We start from the raw sequence: 23,079 nt of genomic DNA, 5'->3' as shown, positions 1-23,079 counted from the left end.
TTTAGGAAATTTTAAGCCCAGAAGTTTAGAAGTAGCTTTTAAGCAAGGCTTGCTTTGAATCCATTAGCTCCACAAAGCTAACTCAGTTGATAAATAAGTACTTGAAAAGCTATCACCTTTGGACCTAGCTATAAAGGCTTCAAAGTATGATCGAATTTAAAATGAAAAAAACTTGAAATAGTCATTGACAAAAAATTGCAAATGTGAGCAATCGACCAAACAATATGTTTTTTCCAATATACACAGAATTTTAGAGAATTAAGATCAATAGCATTTTTAGGAACAATAAGGTTTCCTGGTTACAAACAGTCAACCAAGGATATATGCCTGTATAAAGATTGCATCATTAACTACTTAAATTTACAGGATACTACATGCTTCAGCAGCACGTTTACCCAAATTACAACAATATAGAGATTATCATGGCATTTGCAAAAGGATGATATGAAAATTTGTGAAGAATTCAATATTTTTCATTCTTCAGAAGCAAGAAATGAAAAACAGTTATTAAAAAATTGATTACAAAAATACAAGTTGTTATGTCAAAAATGAACTTTACAACTTTAGTGCGGGGGGGGGTAGTGGGGAGGATTGAGTGGGGGGGCAGGGGGAGGATGGGAAGGGATGGGAAGGGGAAACAAAGGAGGAGGCTACAATGCTTGATAAGAAATTTACTCATTATCTTGCCCATGTAATTGTAACCCCTCCGTACAGTATTTTCACAATAAAAAATACAAATGTAACAACACATATAATTCATTGAACTGAAAGTTAATTTGACATCAGTGTATTAAATCCTCACCTTAGAAAGGCCTTTATATAGCATAATCTTTACAAAACTTTTGAAAGTAGATAACATTGTCATTTTATCCCAAAGAAATAAAATACTATAAGGACCTAGGTAAAAAAGGAATCTTAAACTTTTCCTATATGGAATGCTATCTGAAATAACACATTTATTAATGAACCTATATAATATAGAACAATGTAGAATTCAAAGTATTATATCTAGGAGAGAATGAAATAGATTATGGACATTATACAAACAAAATACAGATTATTTTAAAATATAATTTTTTCAGACAAGCACCAGAAATATTTTTAGTTTCTGTACTACTCATTTCAACAGATAAGTTAAAGTGATTTCTGATTTAAAAAATCACAAACTCTGCAGAAATCATTAGAGATGTATACAAACAACTCTTGAATACAATTTGACATCAAAGTCAGGCAATTCACTTGAAGAATACCATTGAATCCATGAATTTTTAAAGTAAGATATTGCCGTTGCTTTGTATTGTGAAAATATTTTGTACAGACACAAAGATGGATTGGCATTTTTGAAAATTAAGAAACTTAACCAAACCATTATGACTTAGGAGAACAATTTTTACAAATTTTTAAAACAAAAAAACAACAAATTCTGGGACAGAACCAGGCCCTGAATTCAAGGCTAGTATTAGCACAAAACAAATGAATGAATTAATTAATTAATATAAATTAAGTGGTCACATGTGGCGAGGCAAGTAAAATGTAACACCCATGGTGACTGGATTGTGTATTATTTTGTAATAAGGCAAATTAACGTTTGTCCAAATCACTAATATGTTATTTGTACTTTTTTGTACTAAACCCTGAATTTAGCATGCATATATATGTGTGTACATGTGCACACATGTGTGTATGTGTATATGTGTGAGTGTGCTGTTGCAATGTTGCTTGCCAATGTGGACAGGGTGAGGCTGAAAAGAGCTAACAGTGTTGCAATGTTTTTATTTATCAGTGTTCTGTCATGTCATTTCTATGGAGCCACTCTTCTGTACATTTTATTTGTCAAATAATAACATCATCATAATCAAAGCATATACAACATTAAATTAGATAAAAGAGACCAATTTCAGCTCTTGTTATATGTCAGGTAAGAAGATGCAGATATAATTAGGTAGTAAGTTATTGCTGTAAGATGACTGTCAGTACAAAACATGTATTTGACCTCTTAAATTGATTAAACTTTTAAGATATACTCATGGAGTGAGTTTGACCTACTTGACCAAACAGGTATTACTCTGGTTATTCCTGTGAAACACAAGGTGGATAAACTCTTTCCAGATTTCTGTTGAAAATAACTTTCTTTGTAACATCATATCTATTCTCACTAAGATAATCAACCCTGTATTTATTAGGTTTGAATATCCCATCATATTGACTGAAAACAGTATTGTGGATATGCTTGTTATATATACCTTTCAAAAACAAACATACAAAAAGCCTGTGTCACCTCCAGATTGTGGATGCATTTGAACTTGTTCTGTACATGCAATTGGATCTTCACTAATGGTTCTTTTGTGGGAGTAACTATCCCAAATTTAACAAATAAGGCTTTTCGAATATCTTTTCCAATATACATAACAACCCAGAGCTAGTCTTGCAATTTCTGAAAAGCCTTTGAATATTTTAGTATTATTTCAGTTCATTGAGTATAGAGCTAAAGACATTTCTGAACTAAATATTTTTAAGTTCTGAAGATGTAAGTGGGTATATAGGCTTTTTTAATCTATCATTTTATGAAAACCCAGTTTTTATGAAAGTAAATAAAATAGAATAAAGTGGTTTGGTGAGCTAATTATTAGTATAATTTTGTTTTCTAGTAATAGTTTTTTGAATGTAGATGATGCAGTTAAATTATTACCTTTGTGGCTCTGTACTTCAGTAGGTTTCACACTCTTTATAATTATAAGAGTGAATTTGTAGAAAAATAAAGGTATTTGAAAATGATTAGTATTAATCTTGTGTTTTGTGTCCTACTCCCAAGAAAATGAGTTGTTTTCAAGTGTTAATATTTTGTGATTGAATCTTCAGTATCACAAGAAATTTTGAAAAACGTGCAGTAGTATTGATATCTTTTTAAACCAATTGTATTCACAAGTTGGAAATTCATTAATTGATGCTTAGGTCTTGGTGTCTATGATTTTTAACCTCTCGTTCCTAACATTAATGATAGGTAAGACTGCATTTTTGGGTATATGAAAGGTAAAATATTTATCTGGTGTCAAAGGTGATTTTTATATCAGTCTTGCTTTAATAGCATATTAATGTAATACATTTCTCTCAAAATGTTGGGTATAAAAAGCAATCAAAATACTTCTAATGGTAAACAACTTATGTGAGCTACAATGTGGAAATGATTGGTCTATAGACCGGCAGTCTGTTTCCATCAGGAATTGGGAAGGTTATTCTTTCAGTATGACTGTGTTAAACAGAGATGAGGGTCCCCCGGCAATGCATTGTTGTCATGGGATAGAATATGATTTCTAAAATTTTGAGCTAGAAATCAAGAATGTTATAGTTTAGCAGTTCCTTTCACCAGGGAGGTATAAATTGATTATGAACTTGGAGTTTTTATATTACAGTTACCTATTTCCGTTTTTTTCTTTTTGTTTTTGTTTTTTTTGGTTGGTTGTGGCGCTTGACTCTGGGCTTGGGTACTGTCCCTCCCTGTGTTCTTCCGCTCAAGTTGATCACTGTACCGCTTCAGCAACAGTGCCACTTCTGGTTTACTAGCTGTTCATTATAGACAAGAATCTCTCAGAATATCCTGCCTGGGCTGGCTTTGAACTGCAGTCCTCAGATCTCAGCCTCCTGAGTAGTTAGGGTTACAGATGGAGCCACCGGCATCCCGCTTAGTTTCCTATTTTCTAACAAAGATAAAGTGAAATATTATTAGAATGTGGACAATAATTCTGGAAATTTATTTTAGCCATAAATTAGAATGAAGTTATTTGATACGGTGGGAATGGGGCACAGGCTAAGATTTACCATTTGTGCAATGTTGTACTAATAATTCCAGCTCTGAAGACTTCGATATCGTCATCTGAGAATTAGAAATGGAAGTAGTTCTACTTTATGGGATTATTGTGAGGATCAAATTAGATACCATACGTAACGTACTTGGAAAAACAATCAGGATTTGATCATTTCTCCCTGTTATTTGATTATGTGATGAATTCTAACATTTTCACTGTGATTTTTATATTGTGTTTCTTTAGGATATGCAATGAGATGTATTGACATTCATTTTGTTGGTCACTTTTATGTCATTTTGAGGAAAAAACTTCAAAGAAAATTTCTGAGAAGGAAACTATTATTTTGACTCGTGGTTTAAGAAAACACAGTTTAAGATTCAAATGTCTCCATTGTTTTGTTTTTTTTTTGGGGGGGGGGTCCGGTCGTGGGTCCAGAACGCTGGGCCTGGGAGCTGTCCCTCAGCTCTTCAGCTCAAGGCTAGCTCTCTACCACTTGAACCACAGCGCCACTTCTGGCTTTTTACTTTTTGCTTATGTGGTGCTGAGGAATCGAACCTAGGGCCTCAGGCATGCAAGGCAAGTTCTCTACCACTGAGCCACCTTCCCAGCCGTGTTTCCATTGTTTTTAGTTATATTTTTATTAAATAGTTGTACGAAGGAATTTCTATTCAACAATTCAGTTTATAAGTACAATGGATCTTTACATAACTTTCCCACACCCTTCCAAACCTCACCCCACTTTCATTTCTTCTAGTTTCTGCATTGAATATTATACCTTCCCTCTCTTCATCCATAACTCTCTTTATTCCTTCCCTTTGACTTTCTCATATCTGCCAAATGATAGCCTCTTGGTATTCATTTTGTTGGAATAAAAGTTCAATTTTATAAGAAATTTCGCCTTTTAAATACTCTTCTGCAATACTATTGTGTAAATTTGCATAAAGTCCTATGTTCCAAATACGCGACAGAACATGGGTCCTTTGTGTGTCTGGCTCTGACTTAGTTTACTTAACATATTTTTAGATCTATCTATTTCTTTGCAAATTATGTAACAGTCTTCATAATGGATGGGTGCAATCCAATTGTGTATATGTGCCCCATTTTCTCCAACCATTCCTCCACCATAAGGCATCTAGGCTGTTTTCATAACTTGGCTACAGTAAATAGTGCAGCAGTGAAATAGTGCAGTACATGATTGTGAAAGTGATTTTACTGTATCTTTTGGAAGAATTCGTCACTATCTTTCTGGGAGCAATCCTCTAGGCAATTTTCCAGAATAAGCACATCCGTCCTTTCTTCACCATCACAACTTTTTGCAAGTCCTCAAAAACACACTACACCCTACAGGTCTCAATAAGCTAAAACCACACTGTGCAATGCATTTTTTTCATTATTGTACAATAATTTAGTGAGAACCTTCTATGTACTTTTCTAATTTGGGAATGAGGGACATGACAATAGAGGAAAAGTAAGATAAATTCAATTTAATTAGCTATTATAATATTTAAAAACATTTTCAGCTCTAACTCATAGGCTCACTTACTATTATTTTAATCATTTTTTGATTACTTCATCAATCCCCTAAATTATAACAGGTGCATTAAATACAAAAGCAAAAATTGTGGTTTGATTTTGACACTCATGTGTGAGGATGCACAATAAGGGCAAATAGAGAGATTGGAATTAATACCCATTATCCATTTTGTTAAATTAAGATGGTTTTCCTAAACTGATTCTCACAATTCATATTCCATTTAACAAGAAACATGTGACAATTCCCTTTGTTTTCCTCCATAATAACTTTTGTTTCCATTTTATTTTACAACAAAGGTTGATTTTTCATAAATCTACTGTAGATACAAAGATACGTTAAAATATTTCTATCTGTATGCATTGATATATACATACACACATCTATTACACAGGTTGTAATGATAATTTATAACTTCTGTAACTGTATGATTTACTAAATTATTTAAAAAATAGACAGCTTATGCCTAGAATCCTGGTTACTCAGGAGGATGAGATCTGACGATCATGATTTGAAGCCATCTTGGGCAAAAAAGTCCATGAGCCTATTATCTCCAAACAATGAAGAGAAAATCAGAATTGGAACTGCGGGTCAAAGTAGTAGAGTGGTAGCCTTGAGAGAATAAGGTCAGGGACATCACACAGAGTCTTAGTTCAAGAACTATAATCTAGCCAAAAATCTAATTTACACCTGTGTAAGTAGAGTATTTCCATCACCCAAATGCACATCCATGCTCATTTGCAAGATAACTCTGTTATGTCTGGAGTACCACACAACATTATAGCTTAAGTAGAAAGGATCACAACATGGGTTCACTCTATCTCTCTCATGGGTTTTTTCTCCACTGAAATACTCAAATCTTACAATCATTCCAACTATTTAAAGTCATAGCTTTTTTCTTCAGTAACCATAATATATTTTGCATTGAGTGTCTTGTGTCTCCTAAATGGGTGTTCTTGCCACTTTGTCATGCCCCCAGCTCTAAATTATTCTGATTATTTTTCAAATAGAATCAGGCTTCCTTCTTGTGTATGATCTTGGGCTCAGTCCACTTTATGTTATTCTTCCTGGAATTTAGAATAACAGGTGCATGGCATTGTGTACAGATCATTCTGTCCAGTCTAAGTTTTAACCACTGTCTTCACAACAGTAGACTCCCATGTAGTCAGGATTTTCAAAAGCTTATCATAGCTGATTTTTTTAAATCTTTACATTTCTTGCAGGTTTTTGAGTACTGAATTAATTTGTGTTTTCTTGTGTTGTTTTGTTTCATTTGAATGTATGTGTTGAGTTGTTCCAAATTTTGCTTTTGTTTCTTTCACTCACGTTCTTACCTAAGTGCTGAGAAACCAATTCTTCTTTCTCAAGATAGTCAAGGTCAACATTATTTATTCCAAAGCAATTTCAGTAATATTTAAACACCTTCATGCCTATGAATGTTATATGAATGCTAAATGCTGAAAAGGGTCTTTTTATTTTCACAGCAGTCTTTGGCATACAGAGACAGATCATGAAATATACGAAGATAATAAAACTACAGATGCTTGCCAGGAGGAGAAAAACCTATTATGAATTGTTTGACAGAGGCTTCCTTTCTCGTGAAAGAAATAAGCTGTTCGCTGCAGAATTTCACAAAATCATATAGCTAGGAAGAACCTAAACAATCATCTAATACTACAGAGTTGAGGGAGATGAATTGCCCTCCTGAATAATTGCAAAAAAGGAATAGACTTTAGAGAAACATGATGAGTTGATGTAAATAGCTGCTTAGCTGATTTTGTTAATTTGTGAACTAATACATGGCAAAAGGATACAACAAGATAAAAAATTAAAGAAGGTCGCATTGAAATACTCATTGGTGTGTTTGTGTGTTCATGCGCACGTGTGTATGCACACGCACATATGCAGGTTCTCATGCATGTATTCATCATTCCTGAAGCTTGATAGTGCCTGGTCACTATCCCTAAGCTTCTGTGCCCAAGGATAGTGGTTTACCACTCGAGCCATTGCTCCATTCCGATTTTTTGGAGATAATCACATGTATTTTCATGATTGGACTGGCTTTGAACAGTGGTCTTCAGATCTCAGCCTCCTGAGTAGCTAGCTAAGCTGATTCAGCCTCTGAGTAGCTAGTTAAAATTCTGATTGTCCTTTATGCTTCACTTCTCTTTTATTCTTTTCCTGAGGTAATCACAAGCCGAACTCATATATATGTCTAGGTGCTTTAAAAATATTGTTACTATTTGGCACCAGGGGATCCCATCTCTAATCTTAACTACTGAGGAGGCTTGAGAACAGAACCCAAGCCAAAAGTTTAGTGGACTTCCTTCTCAATGTATAGCTGGGTGACTGGATCATTTCAAGTATCCTGCACTATCTAGAGGCTAAGATTGGAAGGACTGCAGAATTCAGGCCAGCCAAGGAAGGCAGCTAGACAAATTAGTGTGCAACTCTGATGCCATGGATGATGGAAGGCTAAAAGGACAGATCGGGTGCATGTTCTTGTGGAAAGGGAACCCCTATTCTAAAATTAACCACTGATATGACACCAGCCTAGCAAGAACAATACTCCAAGTTGAAATCCCCACAATTACCCACAACCAAAATAGGTAAATACATTAACATCCCAAAACTTAGTTCAATCTGTTCTTTGGTTTACTATGATCTTTATCTGATTATCATATGATGTGACAAAATAGTTTCTTCATTATCTTAAGATAAATTTAAAAGACCTAGAAAATTCTTTCTCACTTATTAACTGCAAATGGCAATTCGTCTCATTTCTCACATATTTGACTACCACTATAAATTCAACTTATGATTTTAATTAATAGTAATATATTCTGATTTATTATTTTACTTTGTAACATTTATAATCTTTTTGCTTCTCTGCTGAAGTTTAAGTATTTAAATAGTATCATCAAAGTATATTCCTTGGGTACTTAGGGCAGCTTTTTACAAAGTTTTTAAACAATGGCTTCTAAGAATTCTTAATTGGTATATTATTTAGTTTATTTTTAATTTTAATTTAATTTTATTGTAAAGGTAATGTACGAAGGGGTTACAGTTACATAAGTAAGGTAATGAGTATATTTTTCAATGGAAAGAACATTGTTATCCCCTCCATCGATTTTCTTGTACAGAAAATAAAAAGAAATACTGATGCTTTAGCTGTTGCTCTTGATCAATGGGTATTTTTGCTTTCTTTGTTCATGCATTTTTTATTATAAAATTGATATACAGAGGGTTTACAGTTACTTAAGTCAACTAAAGAATGCATTTCATTTTATTTTCTAAATTTCAAATTTTGAACTTAATTATTTTCTTTTGTTTCTTTAGAGTAATTCTTTTTTCACAGTCATCGTATTAGTTAATTTAATTTTGCATGAGTTTTACACATGTAAATTATTTAGACGCATATTTTGCTTTTAAAATATTTAACATGAATATTTAACAATTATTTTCTTAATTTTTATATGGTTGGTGAATTTAAATAAATTTAGTTTCTTGTAGTTCTAAACATATTTGTTGTTACTGTGTTTTCAAAAAGCACATACTTTATTAAGAAGGCTTCATTACCTGGTCACATTTTGGAAATATTTGTACTTTAATTAAAAAAATGTTTGAAGAGTTCCGGGAAGATGGCAGAGGAGAAGCTGGAATCTGAACAAGCTTTCGCAGAGAAACTAGTTTTAGAGTTCCTGTGAACAGTCCTAAGCCAGAGAATCACACCAAGTGTGCCATCACAGGACAGAGAGTTAGACAAGAGAGGGGAAGCCAAGGCAAGGAGACACATCTGAGCGCTTGCCAGCAGCCGCCGTTGCGGCGGCAGGGTTGCGGTGGCTACCGCAGGGCACCCATACCTCAGCCACAGAGAGTCTGGGAGGAAGGAGTCAGATGCAGCAGGCGAGTGGATTCTACTCAACACCAGCAAGAACCGACAAGGAGCGGACATCTTCATCCTGCAGTTTGCAGACCAGAGACTACCCAGGATCCAAGACTTGGCGTGAGTAGAAGCCTGACGTCCTCAATCCTTCTCAGGGAGCAGAGGAGGGAAGGCCACCCGTCCCCCCAGCACCAGTTATCTCGATCATGGATACCGACAAAGCTCGGCGGAGCTGCTAGCTCCAACTCAGGCCTTGGAATAAAACGAGTCATTTAGCAGGTCACAAGAACTTAACAGTGAAGTGACCTGCCAGACTCAGATCCATCCAGGGAAAAGTCACCCAGCTCAGGTGCCAGCCATAGGAGTGGCTTTCCTCACTGGGTAACCAGAGCCAGAGGCTGCCCCTCCCTCTAGCAGCCTCCATAATCAATTGAAAAACAGAAACCCTGAGAATGGCTCCAGGCTGGGCTCTGTGAGTTTTTCACAAAATAGCCCCAGGGAAAAGCTACTGTTTGTTGAAAGGCCTCAACTCTACCCAGAACCTAGCCTCATCACTGCATCCCCCTCTTTTGTGATTCTCAAAGCAGATCACCCTCCCATTAAACTAACCTGGGAGGGGGATCTCAAAATCTTGGGTAAAGCAGAGCATTTTTCTGCCTGTTCCAACAAACTGACTTAAGAAACCAATCAAGCCACAGGACCTCAAGCAGACCAGAGACTCCAACAAGAGGCAGGTTACAGACACAAGGGAGATACAGGATTCTTCCCACCCCTCCCAAAAAGATTAAAAAAAAATCAAAGAACTTTATTTCTTCTTCTACTTCTTTTTTTTTTGGTACCTTATATATATAAAAATATTTTTTTTCTTTTCTAAAACATTTATTAATCTTTAATTTTTGCCTTTTTTGAAAAAAAAATTGTTTTCCAGTAACGTTTTTTTCCTCTTATAATTTTTATTTTAGGGATACGTGAATGTGCATTTTCCTTTATTTTTTTTTATTTTTTTTTTTAGATAGGTTTTTTTTTTTTTTTTTTAAATTTTATTTTATTTTATTTGAGAACATACTGTACAGAGGGGTTACAATTACATGGGCAGGATAATGCATACATTTCTTACCAAGCATTGCAGCCTCCTCCTTTGTTTACCCTTCACCTCCTTTCCCACCCTCCCCCCTCCCTCCCACCCAATCATACCCCCCCTCCCCCCCCACCGACATTGTAAAGCTGGTTTTGACATGACTTTTTGTACTTCTCATTGTTGCAACAGGTCCACCTGAATCCTTAAACGACTTGTTTGTCCCCATCTCCTCCACATGTTATACTGACATCAAATATAGTGAAAGCGGGGGTTGCACTGTGGGGGAGGGACATACAAATCAACAAAGAAATAATCTTATAAATGCGTTAGAAACACATGCATGAAAGAAACAAAAACATTAAAATACATATTTGAGGTTTCGTTTTCCTAACATCACATTATCTGACTTTTTCCGCTTGCCTCATACCTATACTAGATATTGCAAATAAGGGAAACCATGGGACCTATGTTTCTTTGGGCCTGGCTTACTTCAATTAATATAATTTTTTCCAAGCCTTTCTATTTCCTAACAAATGGGGAAATGTCATTCTTTCTGATGGAGGCATAGAATTCCATTGTGTATATATACCACATCTTCTTGATCCATTCATCTACTGAGGGGCATCTGGGTTGGTTCCATGTCTTAGCTATGGTAAATAATGCTGCAATAAACATAGTTGTACTGGTAGCTTTAGTGTGGCCTTGTTTGTGATCATTTGGGTAAATGCCCAATAGTGGGATTGCTGGATCATTGGGGAGCTCTATCTGGAGTCTTTTGAGGAACCTCCATACTGCTTTCCAAAGTGGTTGAACAAGTTTACATTCCCACCAACAATGAAGTAAGGTTCCTTTCTGTCCACATCCCCTCCAACATCTGTTGTTGTTAGAGTTCTTGATTTTTGCTGTTCTAACTGGAGTGAGGTGATATCTCAATGTTGTTTTGATTTGCATTCCTTTTATGGCTAGGGATGTTGAACATTTCTTCATGTGTCTATTGGCCATCCTTCTTTCTTCTTCAGAGAAGCTTCTCTTTAAGTCTTTCGCCCACTTACTTATTGGGCAGTTGTTTCTTTGAGGATTTGTTGTTGGGTGGTTTAATTTTTTGAGTTCCAAGTATATTTTATATATGAGACCCTTGTCCGTTGTATGGCTAGTAAAGATCTTCTCCCAGTCCGTGGGCTTTCTATTGATCTTGCTAGCTATGTCATTTGCCCTGCAGAAGCTCTGCAACCTTATACAATCCCATTTGTCCAGCCTTTCTTTGATTTGTTGTGTTTCCGGGTCTCTATTCAGAAAATTTCGGCCTGAGCCAAGGAGACCCAGGGTTTCTCCTATTCCATCCTGTAATGTTTTCAGAGTGTCTGCTTTGAGTTCAAGGTCTTTGATCCATTTGGAGTTGATTCTGGTGCAGGGTGATATATAAGGATCTAGCTTTAGTTTTCTACATGTAGTTAACCAGTTTTGCCAGCACCATTTACTGAAGAGGCTGTCTGTCTTCCATTCTATTGTTTTAGCTCCCTTATCGAAGATTAGATGGCTATAGGTCTGTAGGTTCATTTCTGGGTTTTCAATTCTATTCCATTGGTCCTGAGGTCTGTTCTTATGCCAATACCAAGCTGTTTTGATTACTATGGCTTTATAGTATAGTTTGAAATTTGGTATTGATATTCCTCCAGCAGTGTTCTTTCCGTTGAGGAGCGTTTTTGCTATTCGGGGTCTTTTATTGTTCCATATGAATTTTTGGATTGCCTCTTCTATTTCCTTGAAGAATGAGGGTGGAATTTTGATAGGTATTGCGTTGAATTTGTAGATAGCCTTGGGAAGTATTGCCATTTTCACGATGTTAATCTTTCCAATCCAGGAGCATGGGAGGTTTTGCCATTTTTTAAGTTCTGTGTTGATTTCCTTTTTCAAGATTTTAAAGTTTTCTTCATAGAGGTCCTTCACTTCTTTAGTTTAGTTAATTCCTAGGTATTTTATTTTGTGTGGGGCTATTACAAATGGAGTTGCTTTCCTAATTTCAGACACACTTTTCTCATTGTTGGCATACAGAAAAGCCATTGATTTTTGGGGGTTAATTTTATAAACTGCTACTTTGCCAAAGTTTTGAATCAGCTTGAGTAATTTGGGAGTGGAGTCTATGGGATTCTTTAAATACAAGATCATGTCATCTGCAAAGAGGGAGAGTTTTATTTCTTCTTTCCCTATTTGGATCCCCTTTATGTCTGCATCTTGTCTTATTGCTGTAGCTAGGCATTCTAATACTAGATTGAAGAGAAGTGGAGAGAGTGGGCATCCTTGTCTTGTTCCTGAGTTAAGAGGAAATGGCTTTAGTTTTTCACCATTGAGTATAATGCTGGCTGTAGTTTTGTCATATACAGCCTTTATCGTATTGAGGAATGTTCCATGGATTCCTAATTTTTCCAAAACCTTCATCATAAAGGGGTGTTGGATCTTGTCGAATGCTTTTTCTGCGTCTATTGAGATAACCATGTGGTTCTTATTCTTGCTCCTGTTGATGTGATGAATAATATTAATTGATTTGCGTATATTGAACCAGCTTTGCATCCCTGAAATGAATCCTGTTTGATCGTGGTGTATGATTTTTTGGATGAATTGTTGAAGTCGGTTGGCCAAAATTTTGTTGAGAAGTTTTGCATCAATGTTCATCAAAGAAATGGGTCTATAGTTCTCTTTCTTTGATGAGTCCCTGCCTGGTTTTGGGATGAGGGTTATGATGGCTTCATAGAATGTGTTCGGTAGTGAGCTTTCTCTTTCAATTTCATTGAAGAGTTGGAGGAGAATTGGTGTGAGCTCTGCTTTGAAGGCCTTGAACAATTCCGCTGTAAAACCATCTGGTCCTGGACTTTTCTTCGCTGGGAGGTCTCTTATAGCTGTTTCTATTTCAATGCTTGATATGGGCCTGTTAAGATAGTTTACCTCATCTTGGTTTAGTTTTGGCATGTCAATATTTGCTAGGAAGAGGTCCATTTATGTCAAGTTCTCAAACTTATTAGCATAAAGTTTTGAGAAGTATTCCCTTATAATGTTCTGAATCTTGCTTGTTTCCGTGGTGATGTTTCCATTCTCATCTCTGAGTTTATTAATTTGGGTGTGTTCTCTTCTTTTTCTGATAAGATTTGCTAAGGGTCTGTCAATTTTGTTAAGTTTTTTGAAGAACCAACTCTTTGTTTTGTTGATTCTTTCTATAGTTTTTTTGGATTCTAATTCATTTAATTCTGATTTAATTTTGATTATTTCTTTCCATCTACTGGATTGGGGTTTATCTTGCTGCTCTTTTTCAAGGAGGTTTAGATGTGTCATTAAATTGTTAGTTTCAGATCTCTCCAATTTGTTGATGTAGGAGCTCAGAGCTATAAACTTGCCTCTGAGTACTGCCTTTGCTGTGTCCCAGAGGAGCTGGTATTTTGTGTGTTCATTTTTGTTGAATAGCATGAACATTTGAATTTCCTTTCTAATCTCTTCCATGACCCACTCATGATTCAGCAGTGTGTTGTTCAGCCTCCATGTGATACCGGACTTTCTTTGGTGGCTTTTGGTGTTGAGTTCTAACTTTATTCCCTTGTGGTCAGAGAGAATGCAAGGTATAACTTCAATGTTTCTGAATTTAGACAAGTTTGCTTTGTGTCCTAAAATGTGGTCTATTTTAGAAAACGTTCCATGTGCTGCTGAGAAAAACGTGTATTCTGATGCTGCTGGGTGAAATGTTCGGTAAATGTCTGTTAAGTCTAGTTGATCTATGCAGCTGTTTAGATCTGCGGTTTCTCTGTTGAGTTTTTGCCGAGTTGATCTATCTAGTGGGGAGAGTGGTGTGTTAAAATAACCAACGATTAATGTCTTTGGATCTATATGGGATTTGAGGGAAAGTAGTGTTTCTTTGATAAATTTGGGTGCTCCATTGTTTGGCGAATAGATATTTAGAATTGTAATATCCTCCTGAAGGAGAGATCCTTTAATTAGTATGTAGCGACCTTCTTTATCTCTTTTCACGAATTTTAATTTGAAGTCTATTTTATCTGATATTAGGATTGCAACTCCCGCCTGTTTATGCGGTCCGTTTGCTTGGTAGATTTTGTTCCAGCCTTTAACATTGAAAATGTGTTTGTTTTTACTGGCAAGATGTGACTCCTGCAGGCAGCAGATAGAAGGGTCTTGTTTTTTGATCCAACTAGACAGTCTATGTCGCTTAATTGGAGAGTTCAGTCCGTTAACATTAAGAGATAGGACTGAGAGGTATTTCGGAGTTCCTGCCATGTTATATACCTTCTTGGGGGATGCGAAAACTGGGTTCTTCCTATGGTTCTTGGATTCTCAGTTTGGGTGCAGTTTCTTGGCCTTTATTGCGGTCTTGTTGGTTTTCTATGTGTAGGACATCTTTAAGAATCTTTTGTAGGGCTGGTTTGGTGGAGATGTATTGTTTCCATTTTTCTTTGCTATGGAAGGTTTTTATTTGGCCTTCAGTTATGAAGGAGAGTTTAGCTGGGTACAGTATTCTTGGTTGATAGTTGTTTGTTTTTAGGGCATGGCATACATCATTCCAGGCTCTTCTTGCTTTGATTGTCTCTGCTGAGAAATCTGAGGTGATTCTAATTGGTTTCCCTTTATAAGTGATTACCCTTTCCTCTCTGACAGCTTTAAGGATCTTTTCCTTGTTCTGAGTTGATCCTGTGTGGATTATAATGTGACGGTGGGATGTCCTATTCTGGTCTGGTCTATTTGGGGTTCTAAAGGCTTCTTGTATCTGGACAGGCCTATCTTTTTGCATTTTTAGGAAGTTCTCTGCTAGGATCCTGTTAAACAGATTTCCTAGACCATTAACTTCTGTTTCTAGGTGTTCCTCTACACCCATTATCCTTAGATTAGGCCTTCTGATGGTGTCTTCCAGGTGTTGGATAGATCTATCATATTTCTTGGACTTGTCTTGGATGGTTGTATGTTCTTTTTCTATAATATCTAGGCTGTCTTCAATCCCTGAGATTCGATCTTCTGCATGGTCTAACCTGCTGTCAAGACTCTCTACTTTGTTTTTTATCTCTTTTCCTTCTAGTTGGTCAGCTTTGATGGCTTCAAGTTCTTTGTTGAAGCTCTGTTTTAGGTCTTGTATGAATTTCTTTACTTCCTTAATTTGGTGTTCAGTGTTTGTCCTCAAATCACTTAGTTGATTGGTTATGGTTTCTTTGGGCTCCTTCTGTTGGGTTCCATTCAGCATTCCCTTTGTGGTCTCCCTGACTTCCTTCAGCTCTTTGTTAATGGATTCCATGAATGCCTTTAGTGATCTTTGTTTGTTCTCTACCTGGTCTCTCAATTCCTGTATTACTCTTTGATTAGCTTCCTCCCGTTCGTGGGATTCCTGCAGATCTCTTTGAGTGTTCTCAGCCTGCTCACGCCATTCCTCCCTTTCTCTTTGAGTATTCTCAAGTTGTTCACGCAAATCCTGTATCAGTTTTTGAGTAGCTTCCTCACGCTTATGATATTCCTGTATAAACTTCTGGGATGCCTCCTCTCTCTCCCTATCACGCTCATACAGAGTCCTTTGTACGTTGTCAAAATTTTCATTTATCATGTTTGCCAGCAGTGTTTGTAGAGCTGTTTGGGAACTCTCCTCTGGATTATTCATTATCTGTTCTAACCCCTGATTATCAGGATTGGGAATTGAGATACCTGAATTTGCCATTTTTCTTGTGTTTTTCCGGCTTACTCTGCCCATTTGAGATGAAGATAGCACCAGTTTTGTGCTAGAACACTATCTTAAGGCAACCATCAACCAAAGTTTGCATTTGTACAGTCAATAGTCTACAGATACAATCTAGTTCAACAGATACATCTATTCGACATCAAACAACTATATGTTAAAGGACTTCGAACCGCAGAGAAGAATTTGGAAAACCAGAAATTATTAGGGTTAGGGAGAGATGTGGGTAAAAAATAGGAATAGATTGGTGTGGGGAGGCACAGGGAGGGTTAACTATGTCCTAATCACAATGCAGGAAATAGGTTGGGTAGGATGTAAGTAGAGAGAGAGAGAAAAAGAAGAAAGGGAAAGGGGAATGAAAAGAGACCAGAAAAAAAAATAGAAACGTAAAAATTAATGTTATTTTAGAGATTAAAAGACCATCTATTTATAGAGGAATATGAATATGTTGAGAGAAAGGGAGGGACATAGAGGAGATGAGAAAAACTTTAAAAAAAATGCTTAAAATATTATATAGGTATAAAGAGGTAGTACTGCTATTAATGAATTTAAGTCTCAGAGGTTTTGAATTGAGTAATAAGTTTGTGGATTAAGTGTGTACACAATGGGGGATAGGGTCTACTGTTTAACTACGGGTTTATCTGAGGATGTGCAGGACAAGAGATAAGTCACATAAAGATGAACAAAGAGGAAAAATGGAAAGGATAGGAAAGTGAGAAGAAAAGATCAGAAGTTCAGTAGAGCTAGAGAAAAAACAAAAAGATAATTAAGAATGAAAGAAAAAGAGAAAGAAGACAAGAAAAGAAAAGAAAACACACATTCACGTATTCCTAAAATAAAAATTATAAGAGGAGAAAAAAAAAAAGTTAATGGAAAACAATTATTTTTTCAGAAGAGGCAAAAATTAAAGATTAATAAAAGTTTTAGAAAAGCAAAAAAAAATTTATATATATATATATAAGGTAACAAAAAACGAAAAAAAACAAAACAAGAAAAAGAAAAAAAGAAGAAAAGAAGAAGAAGAAAAAAACAGTTCTTTGATTTTTTTTTTTATGGGAGGGGTGGGAAGAGTCCTGTATCTCCCTTTTGTCTGTAACCAGAGTCTGGTTGGAGTCTCTGGTCAGCTTGAGGTCCTGTGGCTTCATTGGTTTCTTAAGTCAGTTTGTTGGAACAGGCAGAAAAATGCTCTGCTTTACCCAAGATTTTGAGATCCCCCTCCCAGGTTAGTTTACTGGGAGGGTGATCTGCTTTGAGAATCACACAAGAGGGGGATGCAGTGATGAGGCTAGGTTCTGGGTAGAGTTGAGGCCTTTCAACGAACAGTAGCTTTTCCCTGGGGCTATTTTGTGAAAAAAAAAAACTCACAGAGCCCAGCCTGGAGCCATTCTCAGGGTTTCTGTTTTTCAATTGATTGTGGTGGCTGCTAGAGGGAGGGGCAGCCTCTGGCTCTGGTTTCCCAGTGAGGAGAGCCACTCCAATGGCTGGCGCCTGAGCTGGGTGACTTTTCCCTGGATGGAACTGAGTCTGTGAGGTCACTTCGCCATTAAGTTCTTGTGACCTGCTAAATGACTCGTTTTATTCCAAGGCCTGAGCTGGAGCTAGCCGCTCCTCCGAGCTTTGTCGGTATCCAAGATGGAGATCATCGGTGCTGGGGGGGGAGGGGTGGCCTTCCCTCCTCTGCTCCCAGAGAAGGAGTGAGGATGCGGGGCTTCTACTCACGCGGAGTCTTGGATCCCGGGTCGTCTCTGGTCTGCAAAGTGCAGGATGAAGTTGTCCGTTCCTTGTCGGTTCTTGCTGGTGTTGAGTAGAATCCGCTCGTCTGCTGCGTCTGGCTCCTTCGTGCTGGACTGCGTCTCAGGTATGCCTCCGCGGCGGTGGTCGCCGCTGCGACCTTGCCGCTGCAGCGGCAGCTGCTCAGATGTGTCTGCTTGGCTTCCCCTCTCTTGACTAACTCTCTGTCCTGTGATGGCACACTTGGTGTGATTCTCTGGCTTGGGACTGTTCACTGGAACTCTGAAACTGTTTTCAATGCAAGAGCTTGTTCAGATTCCAGCTTCTCCTCCGCCATCTTCCCGGAACTCCTCCTTTATTTTTTTTTTTTGTCTTCTTTCTCTTTTTCTTTCTTTTTGAATTATCTTTTTGTTTTTTTGTTTAGCTCTACTGAACTTCTGATCTTTTTTTCTCCCTTTTTTATCCTTTTCACCTTTTCCTCTCTTTTGTTCTTCTTTATGTGACTTAACTCTTGTCTTGCACATCCTTAGATAAACCCTTAGTTAACTAGTAGACCCTATCCCCCATTGTGTACACACTTAATCCACAAATTTATTACTCAATTCAAAACCTCTGAGACTTAAATTCCTTAATAGCAGTACTACCTCTTTATACTTATATAATATTTTAAGCATTTTTTTAAGTTTTTCACATCTCCTCTATGTCCCTCCCCTTCTCTCAATATATTCACATTACTCTCTAAATAGATGGTTTGTAAATCTCCATAATAATATTAATTTTTACGTTTCTATTTTTTTCTGGTCTCTTTTCATTTCTCTTTCCCTTTCTCCTTTTTTTCTCTCTCTCTACTTGCATCCTACACAATCTATTTCCTGCATTGAGATTAGGACATAGTTAACTCTCCCTGTGCCTCCCCACACCAATCTATTTCTCTTTTACCCACATCTCTCCCTAACCCTAATAATTTCTGGTTTTCCAAATTCTTCTCTGCGGTTCGAAGTCCTTTAACATATAGTTGTTTGATGTCGAATAGATGTATCTGTTGAACTAGATTGTATCTGTAGACTATTGACTGTACAAATGCAAACTTTGGTTGATGGTTGCCTTAAGATAGTGTTCTAGCACAAAACTGGTGCTATCTTCATCTCAAATGGGCAGAGTAAGCCGGAAAAACACAAGAAAAATGGCAAATTCAGGTATCTCAATTCCCAATCCTGATAATCAGGGGTTAGAACAGATAATGAATAATCCAGAGGAGAGTTCCCAAACAGCTCTACAAACACTGCTGGCAAACATGATAAATGAAAATTTTGACAACGTACAAAGGACTCTGTATGAGCGTGATAGGGAGAGAGAGGAGGCATCCCAGAAGTTTATACAGGAATATCATAAGCGTGAGGAAGCTACTCAAAAACTGATACAGGATTTGCGTGAACAACTTGAGAATACTCAAAGAGAAAGGGAGGAATGGCGTGAGCAGGCTGAGAACACTCAAAGAGATCTGCAGGAATCCCACGAACGGGAGGAAGCTAATCAAAGAGTAATACAGGAATTGAGAGACCAGGTAGAGAACAAACAAAGATCACTAAAGGCATTCATGGAATCCATTAACAAAGATCTGAAGGAAGTCAGGGAGACCACAAAGGCAATGCTGAATGGAACCCCACAGAAGGAATGGGAGTCCAAAGAAACCATAACCAATCAACTAAGTGATTTGAGAACAAACACTGCACACCAAATTAAGGAAGTAAAGAAATTCATACAATACCTAAAACAGAGCTTCAACAAAGAATTTAAAGCCATCAAAGCTGACCAATTAGAAGGAAAAGAGATAAAAAACAAAGTAGAGAGTCTTGACAACAGGTTAGACCATGCAGAAGATCGAATCTCAGGGATTGAAGACAGCCTAGATATTATAGAGAAAGAACATACAACCATCCAAGACAAGTCCAAGAAATATGATAGATCTATCCAACACCTGGAAGACACCATCAGAAGGCCTAATCTAAGGATAATGGGTGTAGAGGAGCACCTAGAAACAGAAGTTAATGGTCTAGGAAATTTGTTTAATAGGATCCTAGCAGAGAACTTCCCAAACATACAAAAAGATAGGCCTATTCAGATACAAGAAGCTTTTAGAACCCAAAATGGACCAGACAAGAATAGGACATCCCACTGTCACATTATAATCCACACAGTATCAACTCAGAACAAAGAAAAGATCCTTAAAGCTGTCAAGGAGAAAAGGTTACTCACCTATAAAGGGAAACCAATTAGAATCACCTCAGATTTCTCAGCAGAGACAATCAAAGCAAGAAGAGCCTGGAATGATGTATGCCATGCCCTAAAAACAAACAACTATCAACCAAGAATACTGTACCCAGCTAAACTCTCCTTCATAACTGAAGGCCAAATAAAAACCTTCCATAGCAAAGAAAAATGGAAACAATACATCTCCACCAAACCAGCCCTACAAAAGATTCTTAAAGATGTCCTACACATAGAAAACCAACAAGACCACAATAAAGGCCAAGAAACTGCACCCAAACTGAGAATCCAAGAACCATAGGAAGAACCCAGTTTTCGCAGCCCCCAAGAAGGTGGATAACATGGCAGGAACTCCCAAATACCTCTCAGTCCTATTTCTTAACGTTAACGGACTGATCTCTCCAATTATGCGACATAGACTGTCTAGTTGTATTAAAAAACAAGACCCTTCTATCTGCTGCCTGCAGGAGTCACATCTTGCCCGTAAAAACAAACACATTTTCAATGTTAAAGGCTGGAACAAAATTTACCAAGCAAACGGCTCCCATAAAAAGGCGGGAGTTGCAATCCTAATATCAGATGAAATAGATTTCAAATTAAAATTAGTGAGAAGAGATAAAGAAGGTCGCTACATACTAATTCAGGTATCTCTCATTCAGGAGGATATTACAATTCTAAATATCAACTCACCATACAATGGAGCACGCAAATTTATCCAAGGCACACTACTTTCCCTCAAACCCCATATAACCTCAAAGACAATATTTGTTGGGGATTTTAACACACCACTCTCCCTACTAGATAGATCAACATGGCAAAAAGTCAACAGAGAAACTGCAGATCTAAACGGCTGCATAGATCAAATAGACTTAACAGACTTCTACCGAACATTTCACCCAGCCGCATCAGAATACACGTTTATCTCAGCTGCACATGGAACATTTTCTAAAATAGACCACATTTTAGGACACAAAGCAAACTTGTCCAAATTCAGAAACATTGAAGTTATACCTTGCATTCTCTCTGAGCATAAGGGAATAACATTAGAACTCAACACCAAAAGCCACCAAAGAAAGTCCGGTATCACATGGAGGCTGAACAACACACTGCTGAATCATGAATGGGTCATGGAAGAGATTATAAAGGAAATTCAAATGTTCATGCTATTCAACAAAAATGATCACACAAAATACCAGCTCATCTGGGACAGAGCAAAGGCAGTACCCAGAGGCAAATTTATAGTTCTGAGCTCGTACATCAACAAATTGGAGAGATCTGATACTAACAATTTAATGACACATCTAAACCTCCTTGAAAAACAGCAGCAAGATAAACCTCAACCCAGTAGACAGAAAGAAATAATTGAAATTAAATCAGAATTAAATAAATTAGAATCCAAAAAAACTATAGAAAGAATCAACACAACAAAGAGTTGGTTCTTCGCAAAACTTAACAATATTGACAGACCTTTGCAAATCTTATCAGAAAAAGAAGAGAACACACCCAAATTAATAAACGCAGAGATGAGAATGGAAACATCACGGTGGAAAAAATCAAGATTCAGAACATTATAAGGGAATACTTCTCAAAACTTTATGCTATTAAGTTTGAGAACTTGACAGAAATGGACCTTTTCCTAGCAAATATTGACATGCCAAAACTAAACGAAGATAAGTTAAACTATCTTATCAGGCCCATATCAAGCATTGAAATAGAAACAGCAATAAGAGACCTCCCAGCTAAGAAAAGTCTAAGACCAGATGGTTTTACAAAGGAATTTTACAAGGCCTTCAAAGCAGAGCTCACACAAATACTCCTCCAACTCCTCAATGAAATTGAACGAGAAAGCTCACTACCGAACACATTCTATGAAGCCATCATAACCCTCATCCCAAAAAACAGGCAGGGACTCATCAAAGAAAGAGAACTATAGACCCATTTCTTTGATGAACATTGATGCTAAACTTCTCAATAAAATTTTGGCCAATTGACTTCAACAATTCATCCAAAAAATCATACACCACGATCAAACAGGATTCATTTCAGGGATGCAAAGCTGGTTCAACATACGCAAATCAATTAATATTACTCATCACATCAATTGGAGCAAGAATAATAAACACATGGTTATCTCAATAGATGCAGAAATAGCATTCGACAAGATCCAACACCCCTTTATGATGAAGGTTTTGGAAAAGTTAGGAATCCATGGAACATTCCTCAATACGATAAAGGCTGTATATGACAAACCTACAGCCAGCATTATAATCAGTTTTGAAAAATTAAAGCCATTTCCTCTTAACTCAGGAACAAGACAAGGATGTCCACTCTCTCCACTTCTCTTCAATCTAGTATTAGAATGCCTAGCTACAGCAATAAGACAAGATGCAGACATAGAGGGGATCTAAATAGGGAAAGAAGAAATAAAACTCTCCCTCTTTGCAGATGACATGATCTTGTATTTAAAGAATCCCATAGACTCCATTCCCAAATGACTCAAGCTGATTCAAAACTTTAGCAAAGTAGCAGGTTGTAAAATTAACACCCAAAAATCAATGGCTTTTCTGTATGCCAACAATGAGAAAAGTGTGGCTGAAATTAGGAAAGCAACTCCATTCTTAATAGCCCCACAAAAAATAAAATACCTAGAAATTAACTTAACCAAAGAAGTGAAGGACCTCTATGATGAAAACTTTAAAATCTTGAAAAAGGAAATCAACACAGAACTTAAAAAATGGCAAAACCTCCTATGCTCCTGGATTGGAAAAATTAACATCGTGAAAATGGCAATACTTCCCAAGGCTATCTACAAATTCAATGCGATACCTATCAAAATTCCAACCTCATTCTTCAAGGAAATAGAAGAGGCAATCCAAAAATTCATATGGAAAAATAAAACACCATGAATAGCAAAAACGCTCCTCAACGGAAAGAACACTGCTGCAGGAATATCAATACCAAATTTCAAACTCTACTATAAAGCCATAGTAATCAAAACAGCTTGTTACTGGCATAAGAACAGACCTCAGGACCAATGGAATAGAATTGAAAACCCAGAAATGAACCTAC

General features: G+C 36.9%; 1 pseudogene; it reads left to right on the top strand.

Annotated features, from left to right (window-relative positions):
* The first annotated feature begins 374 nt into the window (after window positions 1-374).
* On the top strand, window positions 375-474 carry LOC122096873 (annotated as a pseudogene).
* Window positions 475-23,079: the final 22,605 nt, after the last annotated feature.

The sequence above is a fragment of the Dipodomys spectabilis genome, unplaced genomic scaffold, assembly GCF_019054845.1.
Source record: "Dipodomys spectabilis isolate Male_0828 unplaced genomic scaffold, ASM1905484v1 ptg000396l, whole genome shotgun sequence".
Classification (NCBI taxonomy): Eukaryota; Metazoa; Chordata; class Mammalia; order Rodentia; family Heteromyidae; genus Dipodomys; species Dipodomys spectabilis.
This window is presented reverse-complemented; position numbering and strand designations above follow the sequence as displayed.